General features: G+C 44.1%; 1 protein-coding gene and 1 long non-coding RNA gene across 4 annotated transcripts in view; one reads left to right on the top strand and one right to left on the bottom strand.

Moving 5' to 3' along the window:
* The window catches only part of LOC135398946 (forkhead box protein P1-like), a 227485-nt gene that overhangs the window by 56977 nt on the left and 142737 nt on the right, over nt 1-27771 (top strand). For both annotated transcript variants that reach the window (XM_064630527.1, XM_064630526.1), the window contains one exon: nt 19196-19346. The gene's annotated coding sequence lies outside the window, so the exon portion shown is untranslated. The remainder of the gene's footprint in view (nt 1-19195; nt 19347-27771) is intronic.
* The window catches only part of LOC135398951 (uncharacterized), a 29395-nt gene continuing 17236 nt past the window's right edge, over nt 15613-27771 (bottom strand). For both annotated transcript variants that reach the window (XR_010424155.1, XR_010424156.1), the window contains exon 5: nt 15613-16208. This is a non-coding gene — a long non-coding RNA (uncharacterized LOC135398951). The remainder of the gene's footprint in view (nt 16209-27771) is intronic.

Below are 27771 nucleotides of genomic sequence, written 5' to 3'. Positions count from 1 at the left end.
TGCGCACAAGCTTCTCCGACTGGTGGTCACTTTTCGTGGTAGCGGCATTGAAAGATGACAAACTGCGCGACTTTTCGAGGCGGCAACCACAGCTTTCGTAAAAGGAAACGTAAGAACGACAATGACGTAGTGTATTCGTTATAAACGGAGGGGGTGGACGCGACCGGATTTCAAAACACCATTCTAGGCTTTGTTTTCGAGCAAACGCTAGATAATCTCAGCAGCTGCGCCGAAAAAGTGACCACCACCATGGCGGCCACACGCGTTCGTTTGACGTCATGCGAATACACCCTATAGGGCAGAAGGAAAACGCGAAAAAAAAAAAAACAAAGCAAAAATAAAATGAGATGTTAGTTCCAACGAAGTCCGGTCTGGCTGCTCCAATACATTACTGCCGAAATACACTGACTACAAAAGAAGAAGACAGAGCATGCATCTTCAGCAGCAAACTTTGCGAAATCCCAGATAAAGCAAAGCAGACAAGAGGACAAATGAGACATAAATGAGGCCAAGGCCTAATAATAATAATAATAATAATAAATAAAAAAAGAGCGAGAGTAAGGAGTATAAAGTCTTATAGATATCAGTCTGAGGAAATCTCACAGCATTATCGAAGGAGTAGCTGACTAACGCGGTACGTCGAAAGCCAACGTTATGAATGGAGCTACAGGATCACTGAATGTCTGATGGATGTGAATGACTTCAGCAACTGCGCGTGTGCAACGCATCGTGTGCATCTTGGTGCCGTGTGCACGCAGGCACGCATAAGCTTTTCAGTTTTTATTGTGCAGTTTTCAACTTGTTCCTGGTATTAATGAAATCTTCGGCTGTATATTCCACCAACGCCCTCGGTGTAGTTCAACCGTTCTCGTGATTATGCACAAACAATAACAAACTAACTGCAAAGCCCATATAGCCATTTGTCCACATCGCAGTGCACACGGTGTCGGCGCGTAAATTCCCCACCTCATTCCATACTCGCATTTGCCCCCCTAATCCGTACTATATGCACTCGCGTGCAGCAACAACATACAAAAATGACCGTCTTCGAAGGCCCTAATAAAGTTCATTCCCCGAACACATCTCGTTTTATTCCATTCAGTTCGCACTCCAAACTGAAGAACAAGTGACCACGCCCTGCTCAAGAACCCCATTTAGATTCTCTCACTCTCTCTCACACACACACACACGCACTCCTTTTTGCTAGCGTTCATCTGCTCAGAAGAACACGTTTCTCCTAAAAGACATCCAAAGCAAAGCACGAACTCATTCCGTGAGCCACTTCGCTTCAGTGTTGACGTTAGCACTTCCCCAAATTCCCTAATACAGCGTACGTAGCAGAAAACTAAAGTATGTGTGCTCACGGGCCTGCATTTTTCTTCGCAAAATCAAACATCCTCCTTGAACTCCACCTCCCAATATACCGCTTGACCCCTTCTCCCTTTGATACAAGCGGGCTTCGAACCCGCGACCTATCGGGAAAAACACGTAAGTCGCTTTCCCCAACTCATGCATCTGCCCCGTGCAATCATTGCCTCTGATTGCTATCCGTGGTCACTAGTGAAAGTAACTTAAGGGTTCAGATGAGGTTTGAGAGTGAGAGAGAGAGAGGCCGGGAGCATCTCCCTTTTTGGGAGTCGAAAGTGAGGAAAAAGGGTGCTCGGGTTCCACGCCTTTTCGCTGTTTTGCCCATGTGGGACGATGTGTCAGTTCCAGTGGAGGAAAAAAAAAAAAGAGGGAAACGTTCATTTGGGTTAACTGTGTTTCGTTTCGGTATGCCCTGTGTAGCAGCGAAGGGAAAATGGGAAGATTCGTGATGACAATTTAGGGAGTGTGACGAAAAGGCGTGGTTTTCATCGTTGTGAAAGGATTTAATCTTGCGCCTTTTCCCGATGTTTCTATTATTTGGATTGTGTCTGTGTTTTGGGGATGGGGCGTCGAAAGGGAAAGGAGGTGAGAATAAAAAAGGTGGACGGTGAGTTTGCTGGACTTTTTATGTATCTGGAAAGTTGTTTTGAGAATGAGAAGCTTTATCGACTGTATCGTATGACAAAAGAGAAGACAGTAGTAACGCCCGTTCTTCACTGTATCATATAAGGACGGCTTTTAAACATCTTTATGGAACAGTACGCGATGCTCTGACCACATCGCGTTTCAGAAATATCGATTAATTACTTAAGTGCCTTTTAATAATCAACAGGCTCGAAGCTTCTTTGGAGAAAAATGAAAGTATTTACCTGAGTGGCGCACAAGCCCAACACGCTAACTGTACGTGTTGAGAACGCATAGTGGCTACTCACGCTCGAGGATAGGGTAAAACGCAGTACGGTAAAAGGAGGATATACGCTATTTCATTATTTTGCTCAAGCAACGTTACAATGAGCCATGTCTACACTCTAAAAACGGAGGTGGTGACGGGACAGGAAAATGATGACGCATGATGACGCATTCAGAACCAACGGTCATTGAGAAATATGTCGTTCTCTTTCCCAGCTTGTTAAAAATGGATTGCGTACGCCTTTTCGTGACAATTAACCAGACTTGTACAAAATACTGCGCAAAAAGTATTTAAAATAAGATACTAAATACTCTACGTAAAAAGTATTTAAAATAGAGTACAAAATACTCAAAACAGAAAGTAATTTGAGTAGAGTACGAAATACTCTCAGAAGTATTTAAGATACTCTTTAAATTACTTTAGTATTAGCAGTAAGTGAAACGCGTATTCTGAACGTGGTCGTACAAGTGAAAGGAATAAACTTAATCTGCCATGCTTAAGCATATCTTTCATCTTCAAGGTCTTGTGTCAAGTAATGCTTGGTGAACTTTGGTGAACCCAAGTAAACTTTGTTGATATTTTCTGACCCAAAACTTCTTATACCCTCGTGCATGTCAGCTCGCGACTTTCAACCTCCGGCGCGTGTTTATTGCTTTGGTGACCAAGGAAATAAATGCCGGGATTCTCTTGCACCTAGTCCCCCTGGCAATATGAATAAGAACCGTTTTCTGACGACGTTGGCTACTGACAACAAGGCTAAGCGTGGGGCCAGCCTATTGTACAGGAGGATAAATGACAGATTCCCGAATTCCCGCGAAAGAAAAAAAGAAGGTTAAGTTCCAGTGAGCTGAAAATCTTGACACAGTGTGCTTAATGAGGAAGGAAAGTATTTTGAGTACTGTATAGCAAATACCGAAAAAGGTATTTTAAGTATACGTTAAAAATACTTGTCGCAAAAAGTATTGACTAGAGTACCAAAATACCGGAAAAAATATTTAAAATGCTGTATTTTGAGTACGTACTCAAGATACGTACAAGTCTGCAATTAACATAACTGCATAAGTGTCACAAATAGGCGTACACTTCCCGTTTTCTTTTCTGTTCCTTTTTTTTTTTTTTTTTTTTTTACAAATTAGGGAATGGAACCACTGTTGAGGATGGATTGTGAAGTTCTGATTTTAGAGTGTAGCGGTACATGTCCCTGAACAATGATTGAAATCGTCCCGAAATGCACGAAATAAAAAAGTCGCACTAAAACGTAATTATTTCACTCAGGAACCGGAATAAGGAACGGATAAAAATGGTCTCGCCTCATCATCGACGGAGACAGAGTGCAATAATAATAATAAGCGCCGTCGTAATCATGGAAGGGCGAGGGGGAAGGGGAGGGGGGGAACAGAAGAGTTTACATTAGAGAAAGGAGATTAAAATTCCTTTTAAACGCATTTCGGCGCAAAAACTGCTGAACCCACTTCTCCTTCACTTCTCTTTGCTGCTCTGGATTGAAAAACTGCCACCCAAGCACATTCTCTCAAAACATCGCGCTAACCACCTTTTCCCTCTTCTTTTTTTTATATATATCCCAGATTTCCGTTTCCTTTCTCTTTTTTTTTTCCTTTCACTCAAAACTCATTGATGAGAAATTTGGTAGGGAATATTTTTAATTAAAAAATTTCTGGCGCACGCGAAATGTTTTCTTTGATACGTATTCCATGGCAGCGCTTCGGGTTTCAAACATTTTTCTTTTTTCTAAATGTATCCCTAATTTCCTTTCTTTTCTTTTTTTAGCGTGCGTTAAGTTGCCGTACATAATGCATTATGAGAAGAGAGAGAGTGAAAAAACAAAAACTATTTCCTTGTGTTGACTATATTTACGCGCGCGAAACCCGGCATTTCTGTTCCTTCTCGCTATTAACGTTTTGTAGTTATTGGTTTCGAATACCCACTTTTTTTCTTCTTCCAAGTTTCTGGTGGGAAACGATATTCCACGCGAGAAAAGTACGCACACACACACACACACACACACATAAAGGGAGTAACTGAAAAAAAGTTGCTCCACACAAGTCGTATCCGTGTATTCCTCATGTAGTAGAAGAGGAGGACTGAGCAAACTTTTCCTCCTTTCTTTTTTTTCTTTCTTTTTTCTTATGGCTTCTCTCTCTCTCTGTGATTTTTAGTCCGCGTTTTGTGTTCTTGGTCCCAGCATTTTTGGCGGATGGCGGCGACTGGAACCCAGATTGAATAAATCAGCATTAAACGATGATGAAAGTTTAATGCGGCTACATGGCCCGTTTTATTTTTATTGGCCCCATTTTTTTAGGCTCCTTTCTCACTTTTTTTACGACCTTTCACGGCTCGCGGGCCCCTCTTCGTTGCGACTTTGATGCTTATACGGCCGAATCTTTGGCAGAGAGGAGGTCGGCATATGCATGCAGAATGAAACCGAGGCTGTACGTGTGTTTGTAATCTCGTCATACACGCGCTTATTATTTTTTTGTTTTTATATATCTTAGTTGTTAGGGTTTCGCTCAACATTGATAAATGGCTGCTCTGTGTTCTTATTTGCATGTCTTGCTCGAAAGAGAGGCGATAAGCCGGGAGGAAAGTTAAATTCCAGTAAGCCTTCTGTCTCTTTTTTTTGTATCGGCACATTGTTCGTTCTGACAGGGTTGAATGTCAGTAAAGTCAGGTGTTCTCTCGTAAGTGTTCCCGCGTGTTGCAGGAACGAAGGAGAAGTACGGAGTTCTCACAGTTTGCGTGCCTTATAGGATAAGGTGTTTCCCGAAAGCACTGACTTTGGGAAGGAATCCAGCTTCATCACTAAAATCGCAATCATTGGGAACTTTGTTAGATATATCTGGACGCACCCAAAGCGTTGCGAAGAAGGACACTGGACACTTACCTAATATTACCGTTTCCCAAAACTGCCTTCCGAAAGACCTACACTCTTAAAAATGAACTTCACCGCATAACACGCTCCTAGCAAACCATGATATCGTTATCTGTCCTGATTTGTTGAAAGCGGGAGGCGTAAGCCTTTTTTTGTGACAATTATGAACAGCATAAGTGTCACAAAAAAGGCGTACGCCTCCCGTTTTCAACAAATTAGAGCAGATAACGATATCATTCGAGATGATGTTTGGCTATAGGAGCGTGCTATGCGGTGAAGTTAATTTCTAAGAGCCTACTACAAGCTGCTAGACACCACACTCTAAAAACAGAACTTCACCGCATAGCACGCTCTGCGCCAACCATTGCTACGAATGATAAGGGTTATCGCTTCCGATTCGAAGTGAGAGGAGGGCGTACGCCTTTTTGTGGCAGTTATCATATATCCAAATTGGCACAATAAAGGCGTACTCCCCCCTCTCTCTTCGAATCAGAAGGGATAACCCCATCATTCGTGGCAATGCACTCTTAAAAATGAACTTCACCGCATAGCACGCTCCTAGCCAACCATTTTTTTGAATTATATCGTGATCTGCTCTGATTTGTTGAGAACGGGAGGCGTACGCCTTTTTTGTGACAATTATGAACAGCATAAGTGTCACAAAAAAGGCGTACGCCTCCGTTTTCAACAAATCAGGGCAGATAACGATATCATTCGAGATGATGGTTGGCTACACTCTTAGAAATGAACTTCACCGCATAGCACGCTCCTAGCCAACCATCATCTCGAATGATATCGTTATCTGCCCTGATTTGTTGAAAACGGGGGGCGTACGCCATTTCTGTGACACTTATGCTGTTCATAATTGTCACAGAAAAGGCGTACGCCCCGTGTTTTCAACAAATCAGGGCAGATAACGATATCATTCGAGTAGTTGGTTGGCTAGGAGCGTGCTATGCGGTGAAGTTCATTTTTAAGAGTGTAGGAGCGTGCTATACAGTGAAGTTCAGTTTTTAGTGTGCAGGGAAATCTTGCTCACCGGTGGCCGTGGCCGTCAACGCCATCGTGTTGAGAATGGAAACGAATGAATGGAATGACGGCATCGTCATCGATGCACACGGCCTGGATGCGTAAGAGCTGTTGGAGAAACCCAAGATAAGAGTAGTTCTTATCCCTGAATACGTGCGAGATATGAACGCTCGGAATTGTGGCTGGAAGCGAAGGTCGTACTGATAGTCAGTCGGCGCCGCTACGGAGCTGGAACTGAATCTGATACTCGTGTATATAATCCTCGTCACATGGGAAGCCCTAACGTTAGCGTTAACGTTTGCGTTAGCGTAAAGCCAGCGTTTAAGCCACTCGCACTTTCCCGGAGTCTGGTACTGAGGCGAATCTGGCTTCGGGACTAGCTTGTAGACGAAAATGAAAATTATGTCGTTGACTGGATGAAGGGAGAGCGCAACCCCCAGACTCAACACAATGGTACACTCTTAAAAAAGGGTGTGCTTTAACTCCTTTTTTTGCCACATATATAACACCCTTTTGGAGAGTACAATTACTCTCAAAAAGGGAGTCTCCTCACTGCCTCAATGAAGTAGCATAACACCTTTCTCCCTACTGGAGAGTAATATTACTCTCCGGCAGGGAGAAGGTGTTATGCTACTCCCTTGAGGGAGTGAGGAGACTCCCTTTTTGAGCGTAATTGTACTCTCCAAAAGGGTGTTATATATGTGGCAAGGAAAGGAGTTAAATTACACCTTTTTTTTTTTAAGAGTATACAGTGAAACCTCGAGTTACGGGCTCCTACACTCTTAAATATGAACTTTCACCGCATAACACGCTCCTTGTCAACCATCATCCCGTGTGACATCGTTCTTTACCCTGATTTGCTGAAAACGGGGGGCGTACGCCATCTTTGTGGCACTATACAATTCATAATTGCCACAAAAATGGAGCACACACCACGTTTTCGTCAAATCAAGGGGGACAACGTTATCATTGGGGATGGTGGTTGGCTCGGAGCGTGCTATGCGGTGAAGCTCTGTTTTTAGCGTGTAGGCGGATACTCCTATACTGCGGCCAACTGCACACCTCGTTTTAGCACTAAAGAACCCTGGTCCCGTGGACGTCCATATTATAAAGATGTTTCACTCCGCATGTATCGTGGTGAATGCTCTTTTCCTATGGCTAAATTCGATTGTGTAGCACTAGACCGCTGCGTAAGGCGTTAAGGCCTAAGAGCATAAAAAAAAAAAATAATAGAACTACCGTTTATTGGACCAAAGCTAAGAAAACACGCGTTGCGGCGCGTTCACGTGTAAATCTACTGCCGTTACCATCGCCTTTTATTACGCATAACTCACGGTATGAACATCGTCAAGTCTGAAAACATATACTTCATTGCACACTGTAGCCGTTTGACATTTTTGACATTTATTTATTCTACCAAAACAAATGAAAATACATAGATGAATATACACATAGAGGAACCAGAGGGAGTACTCCCGGTTAAAGGTTCCTCATCAATCTCAAAATGAAGATATTATAACAGAGCACAATGATCAAAACAATTGAAGATGATACAATACACTTGATGATGATACAGATGCAATTGTACAACACTCTTATATCATTGTCAAAAAAAAATTCCAAGTGGAACGGAGATAGATGATACAAAGAAACGAAGGTGGTTACAAACGAGATGCATTATGGAATAACACATGCTTTAGTTTGTTTCTAAATAGCGGATAAGAACGAATTGTTAAATTGTTCTCCTTGTCGCTGTTGTAAAAAAAAAAAAAAAGAACGACGAATTCAGCGCGAGCAAGGCTTCCTGTACCTTGCTGACGAAAGGCTGCATAACACAAGGACAGCTTTAGGAACAACAAAGAAACACAAAGCGCACCTTTCGTCGCCAAGCATATGTACCAAGTATACCCCGACTTATTCCGACCTTCCTGTACCTTCCTTCCTTTGTGATCAATAGTAATATTGGCACGAACCACACGTGATTGATTATGCCCCAAAAGAGAAAGAAGAGGAATCAGAAGCAAATAATCCTACACTCAAAAGCACTATCAACAACACACACACAACCAAATGAGAATAAATAACTAAATAAACAACTGCGCGTGGCCCTCTATATTAATGAGTTCCGATTAAACCAGTCGGCGTGCTTCTACACGTACATCCATCTTTTTTATGCTTTACGGATTCGCTTTTTGCGAGGGCTTTAATAAGAAGAAAAAAAGAAAAAAAAAACGTGATAGAAATAGAAAGGCGTAGGGGGAACATTGCAGCCAGCAATGGAAACAAACCAATTTTTCTCGACAGATTCATCCCGTGTGTAGCCTTCACTTTGAATGTATAGCTATGCAGTGCCATGCCTTTGCGCGCCATCGCATCTAATTATTATTCCTCTAACTTTTCTGTTTCTTTCTCTCTTCGAGACCTCCACGGTATATATCACTCCGCTGTATAGAGCTGGCCGTTATGTGAATTATTCCTACCCTTTTTTTGAACGCCAGCTCCACGCATGCCGGGCATTGATTGCAGTTTCGTTCTTCAGATTATTTCAGTTGTGTTTTCTAATATCGCCTCCTCCAGATGTTCTTTTCCTCTCTCTCTCTCTCTCTTTCTCTTCCCGCATTCCATTCGTTGTGAAACCTTCTATAGTGATTTTAATTCTGAACAAAAAAAAAAAAAAAGAAAAAGAGAAATGCCCTCACTACGGACTGATCTGAATGTTGTGCGAGAGCGGCGCGTATAGAGAAAATGAAAAATTGTTATTGTCTCGCTTCGAACGAATCACTCTTCCCTCTTCCATCGTGCACACACAGTCAGAATATTCTGCGCGGCAAAAACAAGAAGTTGGGCCTAAAAAGACAGATGTTGTTCCAAAAGCGAACACCAATCTATCGCTGCTGTACTAAAGAAAGATTCCCGCCTCTACACTCTCATTGCAGTCGTAACAAGTTTAGATTCTTTTCTCTTTCTTCAGCTTCTTCTTTTTTTTTTTCTTTTTTTAACGAAAAAAAGAAATGAGAATCGCGCTATTTTCTCGCGCGGGAGAATGACATGTGCTCGGCGATTCTGTATACGTGCCCGGGTTTTATACACACCCGTGTTTCGAAGCCGCGGGCAGCATTTTTTGAGGTCGCGCGGGTCTCTGGAAAAAGACGCCGCGCGGCTCTTTCAATCTGTTGTTGTCCGTTGTAATTAATAAAAGGTAGCCGGGAACAGTTTACGGGCGCCTTTTATTAATGATGTCTTGGCGCGGCCGGGTTTGTTCGAACACGTCCGCGCGCCGTCTTTTTTGCGAGGGCAGAGACGGTCGCCGCGGTTGAGAGCGCTGATGTTTGCAAGAAGCAACGTTGGTCATTAATCTTGATTAACGAACTCGTGACAGCTTGCAAGCCAGGTGGCCAAGATTGCCATGTGTGATGCTATGTTACGCGCGCGCGTTTTTTCATTAATGTAGGATTTTGTAAGCGAGCTGTTTTCCTTCAAATTATATACTCTCGACACGGGACAAACAAGAACAAAAAGGAACGTATCCCTATAACAGACGAGTTCAGAAAATCCCAGTGCTCTTTGCGCACGCATTGCATTCTGGGTGCTTGCTGAGCGGGAGAACGAAGAATAATCCTTCATATTTCGCTTTCGCTGACCTTGACACGTCGTAGACAATGTACCAGTAGGGAGAAATCGGAACAGTTTGGAGGCCACCCGTTTCTTTCGTATTAGTAAATTCCCACAGTTCAAAGCGACGCTAAGCACTCTGGGATTTTCTGAACTCGTCTATTCCTCGGGCAACATGTTCTGCTTCCTATCATACCATCGGAAAGCACTTGTATGTACCCGTTAATGGCGTCCCTCGTGGGATTCAATAGTCTGAACTCTCAGTAATCTTACGTTACACTTTTTTTTTTCCAATTGCAGACATGGTTCTTAAAAAAAAGTTGAAAATCACGGCAACACTGTGTCTAAGTGGACACCAACCGCGCAATGCTCGCCAAGTACGACGGCAAAACTACATTGCATGCGGACAACACTGGGTCTAAACCGCAAGACGTTGGCTACGTGTCGGCTACGTAGCCATCAGGAGCAGCAAGTCCGTCGGGAACATATAGATCACTGTTGCTCGACGAACTTTGCATTATTTCTCACCAGGCGTAGCACCGAGCCGTTCTGTCGCGTTTTTGCATCAAATTAAAAATAGTCACATTTGTAACTTGTTGCGGCGGGTTTACAAGTAACGAGCTGTTAAACTGTACGCCGTCAACGTACACTGCCTGTCATACTGATTTATAATAGGGTACCTTGAAACGGACGACAGATAAAAAGAAAGTACTCACGACGCCTAATTCTACACTCTTAAGAATGAACTTCACCGCATAGCATGCTCATAGCCAACCATAATCTCGAATGATATCGTTATCTGCCCTGGGGGCTTAATCACTTCCATCGTTCGCGAGCCAACGAGGGGCGGAGCTCTCGTTAACACGAACACGTGACACGTTTCACGTGACGCGTGACGCGCTTTTTTCGTTAACGGGACAAAGGCGTAATCCCTTGCTCGCGCAACGACCGACGGTGTCGTCTGCGTAACGAATGTGTTCACGTGCTCACAGGCTTCATTGCCTACATGGCTCATGATCTAACGAGGCGCGAGGCACTCGGGACCTCGAGCACGTGGTGTATGACGCGCTTTTTTCGTTAAAGTGACAGGGGCGTAATCTCTCGGTCCAGTTACGATCAAATTAGATCGTTTGCCTAACGAGTGGGTCTACCCACTCGTTAGAATGTGAAACATCTTCATTTGGAGATTTGCAGAAACGGAATTTCTGCAGAAACGAACATGTATTGCTCCACGACTGTGTACAAAATGACATGTTCTCCCTTTCATCGTATTTACACCAGTGGTTACATGAGGGCTGTCAGATATTCTCGAGAAGATGCAGATGAAGACGAGAAAGAAGACGAAGAAGTGACAACGACAAGCCATAGACAAACCATAGACAAACCATGCGAGCAATCCAAACAAAATTAAACAACCTCATTGGTCGACAAGATTACAGCCTCGTTGGCAGCTGTAGTTGGTTCAGGGCGGTGACATCACAACACGTAACGGCTCGTTACGAGCACGATAGCCTCAACGAAGAAGCTAAACGAGGAGCAGGGATTGTGCCACAGCAGGGCGTCGATATGTTTCTTCGTTTCGATATTCGTAACGACACGCTGACGTTGAAGCTGCCCAAGAAAGATGGCGGAGTGATTCTTCGCTTGGGCGACCACACAAGCAGCTAACTGTGCCCCATGGTCGTGACGGCGTCAGGATGCCTTTCAACTGGACGAGACAGATTCTGTAAAGTTCTTCCGTCCGCCAAGAAAAGCTCTCCGCACCGTTTGTGAGGACTTGTGACCGTGTATTTCAATCCGTCTTGATAGCTACGGGTGTTGTGATGAACAACAAAGGCGAAATGGATGCATATAGTCGTGTCTCTTTAATAGTACATTGCGGACATAGTGTTGATGTAGCAATGAAAGGAAGAGCAAAGGATTCTGTGGATTTTCTGAGGTCGATTGTCTTGAATAGTTTCATAACATTCTCTTGCTTCGCGCTGCTAACATGGAACTAAAACAGTTCACTGACGTTCTGTTCAAGCTCACTAGAAAAATGTTGCACTGCGAATTTATTTTATTTTAGGCGTCAGGATGCCTTTCAACTGGACCAGATAGATTTTGTAAAGTTGTTCCGTCCGGGAAGAAATGCTGTTCGCACTGTTTATGAAGCCTGACTGTAAGGTTGCGCGTTGTACTTCAATGCTTGAAGAAAAAGTTACATAAAGTTAATGAAATAAGTGTACACGTTGAGGAGAACGGGCGGCCTCCTCCTCTTTCTTCTTTTGATACTTCTGATACCACTACGTCTTTCCTTTCTGGTCTCGGACTCCCACGTGAACTAGAACTCAGCACACACTAGTTCTCGTATCATACTTAAGACAATTCTCACCCGACACCATCGTCAGGGTATGAAAATGATTTACATTTTTTTGCGTGTAGCTCGACGATTATCCTTACAGTGATGTACATGTTTGTTAATTATTTTCACACGACTAGCGAGCCATATATTGAGACGGGAAGAAAAAGAAGATGACGAACGAGCCTGGGAACGAACATTGGAACGCAATGAGCATGTATGAGAGCACGAGAATGCGAGCTATCGGAACAAATGAAACAGTCCTATTGGTCAGCGAAGATGCAGCCTCGCTGCCAGCCTGCTCTTCGCTCAATGCGATGACATCACAACACGTGAGCACTCGCAACGTGCAAAATAACCACAAAGAAGAAGCTTCACGAGGAGCAGAGATTGCGACCACGCAAAGCATCGATAAAGTTGCTCGTTTCGTTAGCCTGAACGACTCGTTCAGCTGTCTCGTGCCGTTAAGTTGAACGTGTGAAACGATTAAGCCCCCTGATTTGTTGAAAACAGGAGGCGTACGCCTTTTTTGTGACAATTATGAACAGCATAAATGTCACAGAAAAGGCGTACGCCTCCCGTTTTCATCGAATCAGGGCAGATAACGATATCATTCGAGATTATGATTGGCGCAGAGCATGCTATGCGGTGAAGTTCATTTTTAAGAGTCTAGGCTGAAAAGCGTGAAAATCTGGGCTGGTGTGCGATGCATTTATAACCTATAAAAGCCTGCAATGCTGAGGAAGTTGACAAAAACGAACGCAAGAAGGACATTCTGGGTCCTATGTGCGAATATGTGCGCCCCTCTTTGTCTTCGTCTTTCCAGTCCCACGGGTTTTCACAAATGTCAACTCCGGGCATCCTGCGATATACTATACAACATTCAAAATTATAGTCCTCGTTAAGAACCAGCTGTCACTTTTACTTACAGCCATGAGTTCGCGCCACGAATACATATGTTTACTGTGCTGGGTTCCTGCCGTACTTCATTATCTAATGTCTATTAAAGTACACCACAATCGAAGCCTTCCAGACGAAAGACACCCGAGATGTCACGTTGCTGGCGCCAACAGCACACTAGATGCCAACGCTGCTAGCTAAATTAATTGCCTCTATCATTCGGCACGTTCTTTCTTAATCTGGGCACGGAACAATTCGCGTACACAGATATTGTCAAACTATACGCGTGATGCAACTGCATTGCTATGGGACAACAAAAGGCAATTTTGATTTGGAGATTACTGCGAAATATGTTAAGCCATTGTTGAATAAGGCTGAACATGTACTATGTCAGAAACATTGTGCATTGTAATTACGATTGAAAAAAAAAAGAAAAAAACATGCGCTGAAGACATTACGTGTGACTTGGTTCTGCACGGCGTTTTAGTGGAAGGTGATTGAGCATTGTTATCGGTCAGAGGTTGACGTGGGATGATCTACACAGCTGTTGAAGGTAACATCGAGCTTCGTTCTTGCGTCCAGGGCCAGCTTCATAGGCGATGATTAAGTCGTGGCTTTACGTCGCGAGACACTATCGATTAATTGAATACTGGCAATCGAAATATGCAACCGGCCGTTGTGAGGATTTGCGTTGTGTTTCTCGTACTGTGTTTAATTGCCTCACCCACTATACAACGATACGCTATGATCAGCTTTATAGCGAATTGCACCGGTATTTGCCCGAAAGCGGCTACAGAGTATTGATCCATGGTGAACCGCTATTAGCGCGTCACAATGAAAGAGGGGGGGGGGGTAATGTCGAAGGTCAACCCTCGTGCCCAGCTTACTGCGTACAAAGTTACTTTATTTCAGTTTTTTTTTTAGTTTTTGTGACAGCGGGTTATGATTCCAGAGGCTTTCGAAGTTCAATGATCAATTTCTTGTCAGTATGACAGTGTGCATGCAGATGTACTATATTAGTGTATACCCCGTATACAAACAGAAACGTAGCCAGAAAAATACTTCGGAAGGGGTTCCATACGGACCTCTACACCACTCCCTGCAAGTCCATGTACGTACTTGCACCCTGTAATTCTGCACCGGTTGCTACGTGCGCGTTCGATCGTACACTCTTAGCAAAAAGGGTGGAGTAGTTACACCTTTTAGGGAGTAATAGTTGTCGCGTATGTTGTGCCTATAAGGTTGCAAAGTTCTGAGACAATTGATGTTCTGACCGGTAATCCAGAAGATGTGGATTCGAGTCCAACAGCCTGGCTAACCTTTTCAGTGACTTCCATCTTTCATGCAAAGTTCTACACTCTTAAAAATGAACTTCACCGCATAGCACGCTCCTAGCCAACCATCATCCCGAATGATATCGTTATCTGACCTGATTTGTTGAAAACGGGAGGCGTACGCCTTTTTCTGTGACAATTATGAACAGCATAAGTGTCACAGAAGAGGCGTACGCCTCCCGTTTTCAACAAATCAGGGCAGATAACGATATCATTTGAAATTATGGTTGGCTACGAACGTGCTATGCGGCGAAGTTCATTTTTAAGAGTGTACCTGCTGCCTACGATTGATAGGGTTACCGCTTCTGATTCGGTGAGCGAGGGGGGCGTACGCCTTTTTGTGCCAATTTGGATATATGATAATTGATTTTACCACCCTTTTACACCCCTTACCACAGACGCTACACTCTAAAAACAGAGCTTCACCGCATAGCATGCTGCGCGCCAGCCATTGCCACGAATGATTGTGTTATCGCTGGTGGTTGGAAGACAGAGGGGGGCGTACGCCATTTTGTGGAAATTTTCATATATCCAAACTGCGACAAAAAGGCGTACGCCCCCTCTGTCTTCGAATCAGAGGCGATAACCCTATCATTCGTGGCAATGGTTGGCGCACAGCGTGCTATGAGGTGAAGTTCTGTTTTTAGAGTGTATGTTGAACTAGGTGGTAACTATAGAAGTTACCACCTTCTCACACCCTTTTTTCTTAGAGTGTATATGCCGGTACCAACTACCTTTCGGAACCTAAACACCAGAGCTTCCTCCGTTGATACCATTGGCGTCTTAGCACATAGAAAGGTATTCACGATAACGGGTCCTATAAAACACTATATACCACGCAATCGAGCTATTTCTTTCAACGGACTGACGTGACAATAGTGAGTTTTAGTATACCGTCGATAAAGTTATCGTCTCTATCGGAACCAATCGCACTCGTGCGTGACTCAGAATCTTATCCACTGATTGGTTCCGGTTGATACGGTGAGACGCTACACTCTTAAAACAGAACTTCATCGCATAGCACGCTCCTAGCCAACCATCATCTCGAATGACATCGTTCTCCCCTCTGATGATTTGCTGGAAACGGGAGGAGTACGCCATTTTTGTGACAATTATGAACTGCATAAGTGTCACAAAAAAGGCGTACGCCTCCCGTTTTCAACAAATCAGGGGAAATAACGATGTCATTCGAGATGACGGTTGGCTAGGAGCATGCTATGCGGTGAAGTTCATTTTTAAGAGTGTAGCCACGTTATCAACGGTCTGCTATAGCTCTCTGATAGAGAGCTTTAGGCCATCGTGTACGCTATCGCATTTGCATACGTAAGGGATAGCGTTGGTCGTCGCACTGCGCGAAGCTCTCTTTCTGTTGTGGACGTGCGCAGAACCATCAACGCTATCCCTTCCGCACGCTATCGCGTTTGCGTACGCAAGGGATAGCGTTGGTGGTTCGTTCGGATTTGAGAGTTTCTTTTATCGCCCTCGTACCATGCTTCCAACGGGATACTAAAACTCCTCATATCATCACTCAGCTCAAACTCATATCATCCTTTATCGCTGAAATGATACACCGCGCGCGAGCAAACACAGGCACAGCACCGTCGAGGAAACTCCCGCACCATGAACCAGACTCTCTTCGTCGGGTCGAGTCCCCGCGAGACGACGTCTGTGTCAATCAGCTGACTTGTTTTGTTGCTGTCGATTGAGTCTGACTGGTTGGCACGTCTCTCCGTGTCTCGGGAACAATAGCAGGCATCTTCTTGAAGGCTACTATGTTACTCCAGGCCTTGGCACGGCTCGGGTTTTCTTTGGGCATCGGGTGACCTGCGTCAGAACCAGAAAGGAGGCATTCATGAAATTCTAGCATTAGATGGCATGACACTCATTTGGGCCTTCGTATAGAATATAATGCCGCCCGTGGTGAAACAAAGAAAGGTTGTTGCGAGACATATGTCTAAAGCGAACACGTGCGCGAAGGGTAAACCAAGCGTCCAGCGAGTTTCTGTTACGGCCGTACGCTCTAAGAAAAAAAAAAGAAAAAGAGAGAGAGTAATTTTAGTTCCTTTTAAGGACGAAATGCTTTGCCACAAAAATCAGTCCCTTTCGGGCGTAAATGAATGTCACAGAGTGCACTCTTAAAAATGAACTTCACTGCATAGCACGCTCGTAGCCAACCATCATCTCGAATGATATCGTTATCTGCTCTGATTTGTTGTAAACGGGAGGCGCACGCCTTTTTTGTGACACTTATGCTGTTCATAATTTCACAAAAAAGGCGTACGCCTCCCGTTTTCAACAAATCAGGGCAGATAACGATATCATTCGAGATAATGATTGGCTAGGAGCGTGCTGTGTGGTGAAGTTCATTTTTAAGAGTGTGGGGACCGCATTTCACGCCCTGTTCTAATAGTTCTATAGGAACATAATTCATGTACATGAATGAAAATACTTTGAATTAAACCGTCAGCCGTGAGATGTCGAGCGATATGAAATCTTGCGACATGCATAGGGCGCAATTTGACAAGAAAGAGCCGCTAACTATTTCTTCCTCTGCGTGGGTGGAAAATTGCCAAGTTAGCTAAGTTGTATAGCCTTATTCCATCAAATTCACAAAGAGCACATGGTTACGTATAGAGAATCTTGCATTAAGGAGACCATTTGCGAAGTTCAGTAACTATTTGCAGTCCTACACTCTTAAAAACGAACTTCAGTGTAGGGAGCAAATGTCGTGGTGTGGGGACGAAAATACGGAGTAACTGCAATCTAGGGGACTAGAAACTGCAATTACTTCCCGTTTTACTCCGTTTTTTTTACTTAGAGTGTGGGATCGGTTTGGCACCTATGTTTCGTATCTCGTTGAAATGCTTGAAAAAACCCACGTGTAGCTGACGGAAGTTAAGCCATGTTATAAATCTCGAAAGTCAGCTGTTTGTGAACGCACGCTGCATGTGCTTCGTTTTCATTGAATGCTCAGAAGAGACAAAAACAGTAATTTTAGTCTTTTCTGTGACACTAGACAAACTGCCACAACCAGTAATCCCTTTCTGAACTGAATGCACGAAAGTTTACGCAAAATTCAAGGACTATTTGCGGTCCTAGTAAATAGATTTAAGGTGAGATGACTATAACGTGCGAGTAATTGCGATCCAGTACACTATAGAAGCCGCGATTACTCCCCGATTTACTTCTTTCTTCTTAGAGTGTAAGAGCATAGTTGGTTATATCTGATCGGGTATAGGAGTATATACACACCAAGAACAGCGCCTTAAGCGCCCTCTGGATATGTAACAACTGTCCACGGAACATACCTCTAAGGAATTAGAATCTGTAATGGATTAGAAACCATTTCAGAAAAGATTGGCGCCGCCGCTCGGCCAACCCACAAACTAAAGTGGCTGGCATGAGCGTAGCGCGTGAGCATGTTCTCTTCGTATCCACGATGCACATGGAAGGCCATTGTACACTCTTAGAAATGAATTTCACCTCATAGCACGCCCATAGCCAACCAAAATCTCTAATGATGTCGTTATCTGCCCTGATTTGTTGAAAACGGGAGGCGTACGCCTTTTTTGTGACACTTATGCTGTTCATAATTGTCACAGAAAAGTCGTACGCCTCCCATTTTCAACAAATCAGGGCAGATAACGATATCTTTTGAGATGCTGGTTGGCTAGGAGCATGCTATGCGGTGAAGTTCATTTTTAAGAGTGTAGTGATGGTGATGTGATAAAGGCTATTTTTTGGGGGGGGGGGGGGGATATGTTTATTAAGAAAAAAGAAAGGAGGCTATTTTGGATTATTCAAGATTCTTGTATAGTTTGTTGTTAAAACACTGTAAAGATATTTAGCGCACGAGCGCTCGTGAATCTGCACGAGCTTTTGTCGTGGCAATATATTTTTTTGATTCAAATGGGTCTCACAAACGAAGCGATCTGAATTTCATGGGTGTCCTGAGTTGGTGACTCAGTCGGTTGCCATACAATTCGATATTCGGGAGAGTAACCAAGATCTTTCTTCGTCGCCTTCGTCGAAGTACCGCTGACATATTACCACTTGTTCAAGGGATAGCTCTCAAAGGATAGCTCAAGGGATAGCGCCTCGTTATATCCCCAACTTTTTCTTTTTCTTTTTTTTTTTTTTACGGACCTGCGTTAGTCGTGACGTTGCCCGCCTTGCGAGGCCGACTACGGCAAGCAGTTACACCACCACCACCCCCACCCCAACTTTTATGCCGAGGATTACGGTACATATTGCAATGGTGTTTCGTCCGCACTTTCACGTCCTATCATTTGATTAGCACACTGACTTGCAATCGGCACAGATACTTTCAGCATTATAATCAACAAATTTTGCCTCATAAACTTAGAAACCGTTTAATGCCAAATACAAGCAAGCGACGTAAGTACTCTCCGCCATGTATACTCCTTCCTATACACTGCATCGCTTTCCAGGTAATCTGCATATGTTCTCTCTCTCCCTCCTTCTCAACCTAATGTCACTGCCAAGACGTGTATCATCTTCGGCAAACAATCCGGTGTTGTGCTATCTATGCACACGTCCAATCTGATGCGTCAAGCTGCACCGATAATCGACCGTCTCCTTACGGAACAAACATTTTATCGCTTATCGTAACCGCGCTGTCCCAACTCTCGGCTCCTGGTGACGTAATATATGGGCATTTTTTTCCGCGTCAGGATTTCTATGAGATGGAATGCAACTTTACGTCAAACCCTTCTATTGTCATTTATTGAAGTAGTTCCTCTATTGGTTGTGCATCCTGAGCGAACGGTGTGTGGTTCGTTGCTTTGCAGTGCGCTGCGTTTGCCGGCTGTGGGTGACATCGCTCGGTGAAGGAGTCTCGTTGGGTCACCAGTTTGTCATCATCACTTTCTAGGAAGGTTGTCCCCAAAGTCATCAGCCCTGCTCAGCCGCTCCGACCCGTTCGCTGCTGAATGCCGACAGGTAAGCTCTGTTGCACATTCACGTCGATTCTGACGTCTTTGTCATTATGGTTACGTATCAAACATGATGTCACAGCGTATCGAGGAACTTGCCAGATATTACTTGCCCATGGCTCAGTCGTCACACCGGCGAGTGATGCAGTGATATGTCACGTGCTGTTATCTGGAAAATTTTCCCATCGAATTCTTCTGAACATTCATGCGCGAGTCCTTGCCGGCCTGTGCATCCTACCGATTTTTACCGTATATTTAAGCGGTGAATTGATTTTTACCGTATATGTGAACCGTATAAGGTGGTGGATTTCTCGCTGTTGCTTTATCCGGTAAAATCGTTTCGTTATCTGTTTGTTTATCGTTGAGGCCGTTTTGATACCGAGGTATCCCACGTGAATGGTTTAGCCATAACAATAACCACCTCTGCGGCATATCGCATTGTTCACGTTCATAATCAGATAAGTGCTGTCACAGTTAGCGACCGTAATTATTTTCATTCGGTTATTATCATTCGCGTTGTGGTGTGACGGTTCTGTTAATGAACTCGTAGATGGTGTAGAAAATTATGGAGGCTATTGCTTCCTGCCGCTACTAATTTTCCTCTCCCTAACCAACGAAACAACAGCGAAAAATAAGTTTACTTACCTTTTTATTTTGTGCATCACGACTTAAAAATTTATGGAACCTTTTCTTTGGCCAGAAAAATCTGATTTTATCAATTTTATTTTTTTGCACTCGCTGTAGCATTAGAGATTTCGGCTTCCGGTGTATTCGATTAAGTTCGCCACAGGTTTCCTGATTCCGTAAAAAAAAAACGTTATGTTGACTAGTCAAATTTCAGAGTTCAATTCCGAAATTTCAATTTATTGCAATTGAAATTCGACAAAAGTATTTCTTTAAAAATGGCAAAGTTAATTGCCGCACGAGAGCCGTTGACTGCATATTTTTCCGTTCTACCGTTTTCTTATAAACCCCAAATGACATGGTTCGTGAATCACCCTGTCCCTTAATCAGTGCCCTAAATATCTCATCAAGCCCAAGCATCCCCCGACAACCATCATCCAAACATCCATCGTTCAAAGCTCCTTTTTTTTTTTTTTTTTGTTTTTTTAAGAATCCCGCCATCGAACACGGCCACTGGCAGATGTTGCCATGCCCACACACACCAGTTCGTCCGTACATGATCGCGGCCGTCATGCATCTGCCGCGGGGTCGTTATAATACGTAGCGGTTATTGTTTCGCCGAGTCCAGCAGAAATGCCATTTGGTCTTCAAGGAAACCGCCTTGCATGACCGCTCGCATTCGGGCTTTGTTTTGTTTGTCCGAGATATTTTATTCATCACGCCCTGGTCTGCGAGTGAGGCCAGGAAGACGGTTTGTTGCCTTCACCTGCGTCGAGTGGGCGGACGACAGAAAGTGGCGAAGTGTTTTTTGGGCGGTGAGGGGCTTGAATGGTGCGGCGGTGTCCGTGGTGTGAAGTTAGTTTCGTAGGTGAATGAAAACGGGAATAATTTATGTACCGGCTGTTTAAAGGAGGTAAGAACTCCTATCTGCAGGTACTTAGTTACCGGTGTAATAGGTGTAATATTGTTCTTCTACGCTCCGTAATTCTATTTACAATTCATTGTTCAATACTTCGCCCTCATAACGTGTGCAGCGTTAATACAGAAACACACTTTTTTTTTCGAATACGGGCGGGTAGACGTACCACCATCCAGACACCTCTATCCATTGTTACGTCATTTGAAGAATTGTAGCACCCAATCAGATGCTAACGCGGAAGTACACATAACGTTCTGCTCTACACTCTTAAAAATGAACTTCACCACATAGCATGGCCCTAGCCAACTACCATCCCGAATGACAATGTCCCCGTCCCTGATTTGCTGAAAACGGGAAGCGGAGCCAATTTTGTATCAATTATGCCGTGCATAATGGCTACATAATAGGCTCCATCTCCCGTTATCAACGAATCAAGGGCGAGAACGTTGTCATTCGAGTTGATGGTTGGCTCTGAGCGTGGTATATGTGGTGAAGACACGGACCTATCAGATTCATCTATACAAAAGGTGTCACAGCCAACAAGTTAAAATCGCCGTTTGGAGCCGACACAGTCGGAGGAACTAGCTTGGTAGAGTTCATAGCCGCTTTAACACGTCACATACTGCGATGTTATGTGTACGACTTGTACAAAAGTACGTACACTCTTAGAAATGAACTTCACCACATAGCACGCTCCTGGTCAACCATCACCCCGAATGACAACGTTCTCGCCCCTGATTTGCTGAAAACGGGAGGAGGAGCCTATTTTGTGCCCATTATGCACGGCACAAAATAGGCTCCTCCTCCCGTTTTCAACAAATCTAGGGCGAGAACGTTGTCATTCGGGGTGATGGTTGGCTAGGAGCGTGCTATGTGGTGAAGTTCATTTTTAAGCGGCAAGCCCTATCGCCACCACCACCACCATCATTTTTAAGCGTGTAGTTGTCATTATACCTGGAAACCCCACCATTTTGCCAAATACTGCGAAGTTTGGCGTCGATCTACCGTCGCAGGCGTTCGTGGTCGTGTCTAGATCTGCGCGCGGGTGCGGGTACATCCGCGCATTCGCGCGGATAAGATGCGGATACTATCGGCAAGTAAGTCTGTGTGTTCAGAAGCAAAGGCGCGGACGCTGCTGCTAGAAGCGCGGATACTGTCAATATTATCCCTGCTCGCCTCTGGTCATATATCTGTCATGGAAACTTCCAGAAGCTAAAAATGGGCATTGCCACTTTACAAATACTTTGCTTTCCCCATCTTTGCATTATCTAATCTTTTTTTCAACCTCTCTTTACCATTTCCCTACGCAAACCTCGACGGACCGATCTGATGTCTTTAGTGTCACGAAGGAGATTTTATTTGCCTGATTAACTAGATTTGCTTCCATCTTCGTTACGTCTATACCTGGCTCGTTAGTCAGTCGCGCGCCGTGTGGTGCGGGTTATAACTTATGTAGTATAGGCGTATGTGTACATGCTTAAAGCGGTTACGGTTCAGACCGACTTGGTACGTATCCGCTGCATTCATTTCGTACATCGTGAGACCAGCTTTTCTCTCTTTTGAGTCGATTTGCGAGCACGATACGCTTATAAGTCAACAGTTGTTGTAGAAGTTGACAGGCCTACAAATAATAACCAAAATAAACCAATTGAAATATCTAAATAAGGCAGTAGCAGTAAATAAGGCAACTAAACATAGAAAGACGAACACAACACAAAATCCTCACAACGCCAACAACAACAACAACAATAAATGATGACGATGAGATGGGGTGTTTCACAAGGCCGAGTTACATGCTTCAGTTGAATAAGGGCAGCTTAAGAAAGAAAATGTGATAAAGAGGCAGTCAAAGAAAAAAGAAAATATGGTGTGGGTTCGTATCCCGATGCCGATGCTTCTTCAACTGTCATTATTCAATTGCAATAGGATAATTGAAACAGGATAATTATACGTACACGTATATGTACATATACCTTTATTCCATCAAAAGATGGGAGGAGACGAGGCTAAAAGCTTCGCAGCTTGAGAGGTGCCTCGACTCCTCTACAATAGCAGCAACTTAGAGGGCAATAGAGATCTAATAGATACTCAGAAAGGAAACAGGAAATTTTTCGATATTCGATAAATAAAAATTCGATAATTCGATTGGATTCATCGAAACAGCCAGATAGCGAGACCGAAAAAGCCAAACAAGAGGTGTTGGTTCGAATTCCACCGCTCTCTTTGCATTTTTCTTTTTTTTTTAAGCATAATACAAAGCATAATCAACGTATCATTTCCACGCGCCTCTTCTAGACATATACGCGCGCGCATACCTTCATGTGAATGAAAATTGTTCTGCTACTCACTCCACAAGGGTGCATAACATCTACGCCTCCACGGAACACATTCATAGCACCGTGTCGACTTCGCAAAAGCAAAATCATATCCGACTTCGTACTCAACCCGACGAACGCCTTAAAGAAAAAAAGAAACTCGAAAGAGAAACGCCGGAAACCTTCTTTCTGCACCATTCTTTCGCTTCCTTTTATATTTTCTTTCGCAAAAAGCTGAAAAATATATATAAAAAAAGCGAGAGAAAGAAGAGTGAATTGAAGCAGCTTCGCGTCCTAGCATCATGTATATATTCAAGTATATATATAATATAGTATATATATGTAATATAGTATATCACACACGTAACATGAAAAACGGTTAGGAGCAACTAATATTTATTCGAACAAGAACTTTCGTGCAAGAGACTGCACTTCTTCAGGTTGATTCGTTTTATTTTTTTCCCCTTTTCGACGTAATTTAGTATATATGTAATATAGTATATTATAGTATATATATGTATTCGAATATATATAGTATATCCGATGTAACATGTGCATAAATATACGTACGTATGCAGCGCCGTGTAATATAGCATTTATCGTGTGTGTCCGACCCTAAGGTCTCCGCAACGCGAAAAAAAGAAGAAAAACAAAGAAACACACAGAGAGCGAAAAAAAAAAGTGAATAAGGAAGGCTTTCAACGTCCCTTCAAAGTATACGGACATAAAATGCTAGCACTTCTGCGGAAGATACAGCGACAGATATGTGCTCGTATTTTTTGACCGCCGGCAGAAGGCGACAGGCAAGTGATAGAAAGAAGGGCTAAGTCTCTAAGGTCTAAGGAGTGGAAGAAGGGAATGTAAAAGAAAGATGGCTGGGAAGAAGTAAAAAAAAAAAAGGAGCAGGGGTTGAAAGTGCAGGGGACTGTCGGCCAGACAACATCGCCGACCCGTTTGTAGGCCAAGGTCGGAGGCTTTGTCGTTGTTGTTGTTGTTGTGTTGCGTAGGGGGCGCTGTCTGCCGGCGCCTTGTTGTGTCGGTCGTCTGGTTCCGGGATGCGTGTGATGTGGGTACTTTTTTTTTCCTCTCTTTCATTTGGAGGGAAGCAGGGAGGCGTTCTTTTGGGGTTGCGTGGAGCATCAGGTTGGACACGCCGAGGCGGCCGGTCCTTGTGGACGATACACAGTGGGAGCAACCTGAGGTTATGTGCGCGCAGTAATCGTAAATAAAACTAGGCAGACCCAGGAGAGCTCGTGGGCGAAGCTTATGCCTGCACGGAAATTGTGGGCGAGATTCCAGCCGGCGTTACTCTCTGTTGTTGTTGAGTTTGAGCGTTACGGAGGAACTTACGTGAGTTGTCTTTCTTTCAAGAGCGCAAGGAAGCGGCACAAAAAGACATCTATTACAATTCACGGCCTCCTCGTATTGGAATGTAAGCCATAATTACTGCATTTACAATGGGGCGGCCGTGAATTTTAATCAGTGGCCAAGCCATTGTTCTTTCGGGACCTGTCCTCACTCAGTTCCAGTGTGGCATTAAAAGGGCAGACAGTCGGGATAATCCAGAGTTTTTGTGCTGAGTAGTTAGTTAGTTAGTTAATAAATTAGTAAAATAAAGTGAATAAAGTTTGTGCTGAGTATAGTGCACCGGAAGGTATGGCGAAATTAGTTAATGGCGGCTGGCTGCTTGTTGGCTTCGACAAAGAACGGAAAATACACCGAGCTCGAAACTACCTAGAACGCCCTCTCCGGTCTTCATTGGCCAACCTGATGTCGCGAGGGCTCCCACGCGGTCAATGGCAGAGCAAAGAGAACAACTCTTATCTACCCAAGATAACTGGTGCACGTGAGTTAATCTAGGGCTTTTACCACAAAACATATTTCGCGGCGGATTCCCCTGTTTAACCGAGCTCCGACGCGTTCACGACCGAAGAGTCTCGGGTGCCTACGCAGGAAGAAGTTATACGGCTTCGATTTGCGCGAGTTCTTCACTTGGCGTCTACTGACGTTAACGCTTTAAAACGTCGCGAATATCTCGCCAATAAATCCGACCCAGCGCTTTCATAATGGACACTCACTCAAGTGCAGGTGGAAAAGAGTACAGCAGCCAACAGAACACATTCAGCTTAAGGATGAATACCGCGCAATTTTCTTCGCTGTATCGTCACACTTTTTTTTTTTTAAACCAGAAAGTGTGCTTCATTCTAATACTAGTACAGCGCTGCCCCAGCAAACAGTGCCGAACAAAATTGCGCAACACGAGACTGCTATGTTCCAAAAGAAAAACGCATTCAACCACAAGAGCCCAAAAAACCAAGGCGCGACACTGTCGTCGAATTACCGCAGTCCATCGCCGAGACCGCCAAACAAAGCCGAATTCGTTCCGCAATGGGACAAGGGGAAAGTTTTTCAGCTGCACACCACGGGACCATCGAAAAAGGTGCCAGGAATTGAAAGCACGCCCTCCGCCTCCCAAATCACCCTGCACCCCCCTCGCCCCCCGTTCGAAAGTGAATCCCCATTGCCCCAGTGCCCCGAGTGATACTTTTTGACACCGATGCGATAAAAAAAGGTACCGCCTTTGTGCCAGTGAGTCAAGGTTAAGACGACCGGATATACAGCCGGCGGCGGAACCGGAAGCGAAAGTTTCGGAAGCAGCTTGCCTTTAATTTTTGCCTCGACTTAATACGAGCTGCTTCTTTTCTGTGTATTTTTTGGCTGTTGCGGTTCTTCAGGGACGGCGTGAGATTCTTACTGGTTTTTGGAGGGGTCTCGGATTACGGGAATGGGAAGCGCGTGAGTTGATATCCGCTTGTATCCCCCGCACTTGGACTCCCTCTCTCTCTCTTATATTATTTCTTTTGTGATTCTTTTAGGTAAAAATTGCGCTTTCACTCCCTGACCTTCCATCTATGAGGCCCTTAAATCTTACGCGTGGCCTTGGCAGTCAAAAAGCGACCGATTCTAGTATATAAAAGTCGTGTGGAATGTCGGCGGGAAATATTTTTCTGTGTACTACTATATGTACGCTGAGGCGGGCGGGCACCTCTTCCGCTTTCTGCTATATAGCAGATGTCGTATATCGCGGGGAGAAAGTTTGTCGGATATTCAAGGTCTCCGAAAAATTTTTGGAGGGGTTGCCTGCGCTTTGGCAGGAAGTTGCGTACATTGGAGTCGGATGTTAGAGAGATTGAAACGTTATATTTAGACCCTGAAGTTTTAGGGTTAAACCCGATTTTTCCCCGAATTTGCACCCCGAATCAAGGTTCACCGGTTTAGGGTTAAACCCGATTTCTACCCACAAAACTGCACCTAAGCTAGGCACCTCACGGCAATGACAAACTAATTTTTCACAAAATACACGGTTGATCCCAACGTCTGATACTCTGGATCGGCTGTACAACGAACGTTTGTTCGACAATAGAGCCCGATTTATCCCCAAATTCAGTCTGATGGTAATTTTTCCGCCCGAATTTGCATGAATTTTCGACATCAAGTGATTGACCTGAATTTTACCCCCCGAATTTGGAAAAAAATAAAACCCGAAAACTTCAGGGTCTAGTTATATTCTGGTCCGGCTCTGCTCGAATTTGGAGGGTACCGAGTTTGTCGGACTTTTCGCGCCCTGTTGAACATCGCGCGAAGCTTCGGAATATTGAAATGCGCAGGAATATCCGTACTACAAAATTAGAGCGCCAACACACGGCAGTTTTCGTGGCTACAATATGCCGCATGATGGAGAAATCGCGCAGTTATTCGATCATGGAAGAGTCCTGTTCATTTAAGTGCTCCAGACTCCACCTCGAAAGACGATCACGTCGACGAGTAACATTTATAGTACGTGGTTTCATAACACTGGACCGAAAATTAAGGACTAAATCAATCACTAATCATAAGTTCATAGCCAGCAGATTAAATCAAAGAGAATCATTAACAGAAGTTACCCGCTGAGAAGCGCTCGAAATAGTTCTCTTGGCGCATGTCGAAAGAACACTCTGTAGGCATGCTGGCAACAGACTATTGTGAGCGTATATATAGTATATCACATTTATGTGGGGGCTTTTATTCGGGCTTCATCGAGGGTGAGAGCAAGGAGTGAGTACTGCAAGAATCCCAAAGCTGACGTATTGTCACAGAATATAAGCGAAGATAAGGAGAGTAAAGGGCGAAACGCATTGGACGTTTTCTCAGCGTCAAAACGTCGCGCGCACGGTCGTATATAGCAAGATGTTTGTTGCATAATGTAAAACCCGGGACATTATGCATCATCTTCACCAGCTCGCTTGCTTCCTAGCCATTTTTTCATTGTTAAGATGTTTGTTCCCACGCGATTCAGTTCAGAAAATGTCTACCGTACGCTGTCCTTTTGACTTGCTGCGCACCAACGTGTTCTTCATCCTGGCACCTGTTAATTACTTTGTCTCGTGTGTGTGGTCCCTCAATGTAGGCGACGGCGTAAAAATACGGATGGCGAGTATTTCAGAAAATCGAGAAGAAAGGAGTGAAGGTTAGCTATGATTGATACAGGGTATTGAGGATAAACGGATGGAATCATGTTGGAGCATTCTCTTCAT

The sequence above is a fragment of the Ornithodoros turicata genome, chromosome 6 (genome assembly GCF_037126465.1).
Source record: "Ornithodoros turicata isolate Travis chromosome 6, ASM3712646v1, whole genome shotgun sequence".
NCBI lineage: Eukaryota > Metazoa > Arthropoda > Arachnida > Ixodida > Argasidae > Ornithodoros > Ornithodoros turicata.
The sequence above is the reverse complement of the archived record's forward strand: the minus strand, read 5'-3'. Positions and strand labels throughout refer to the sequence as shown.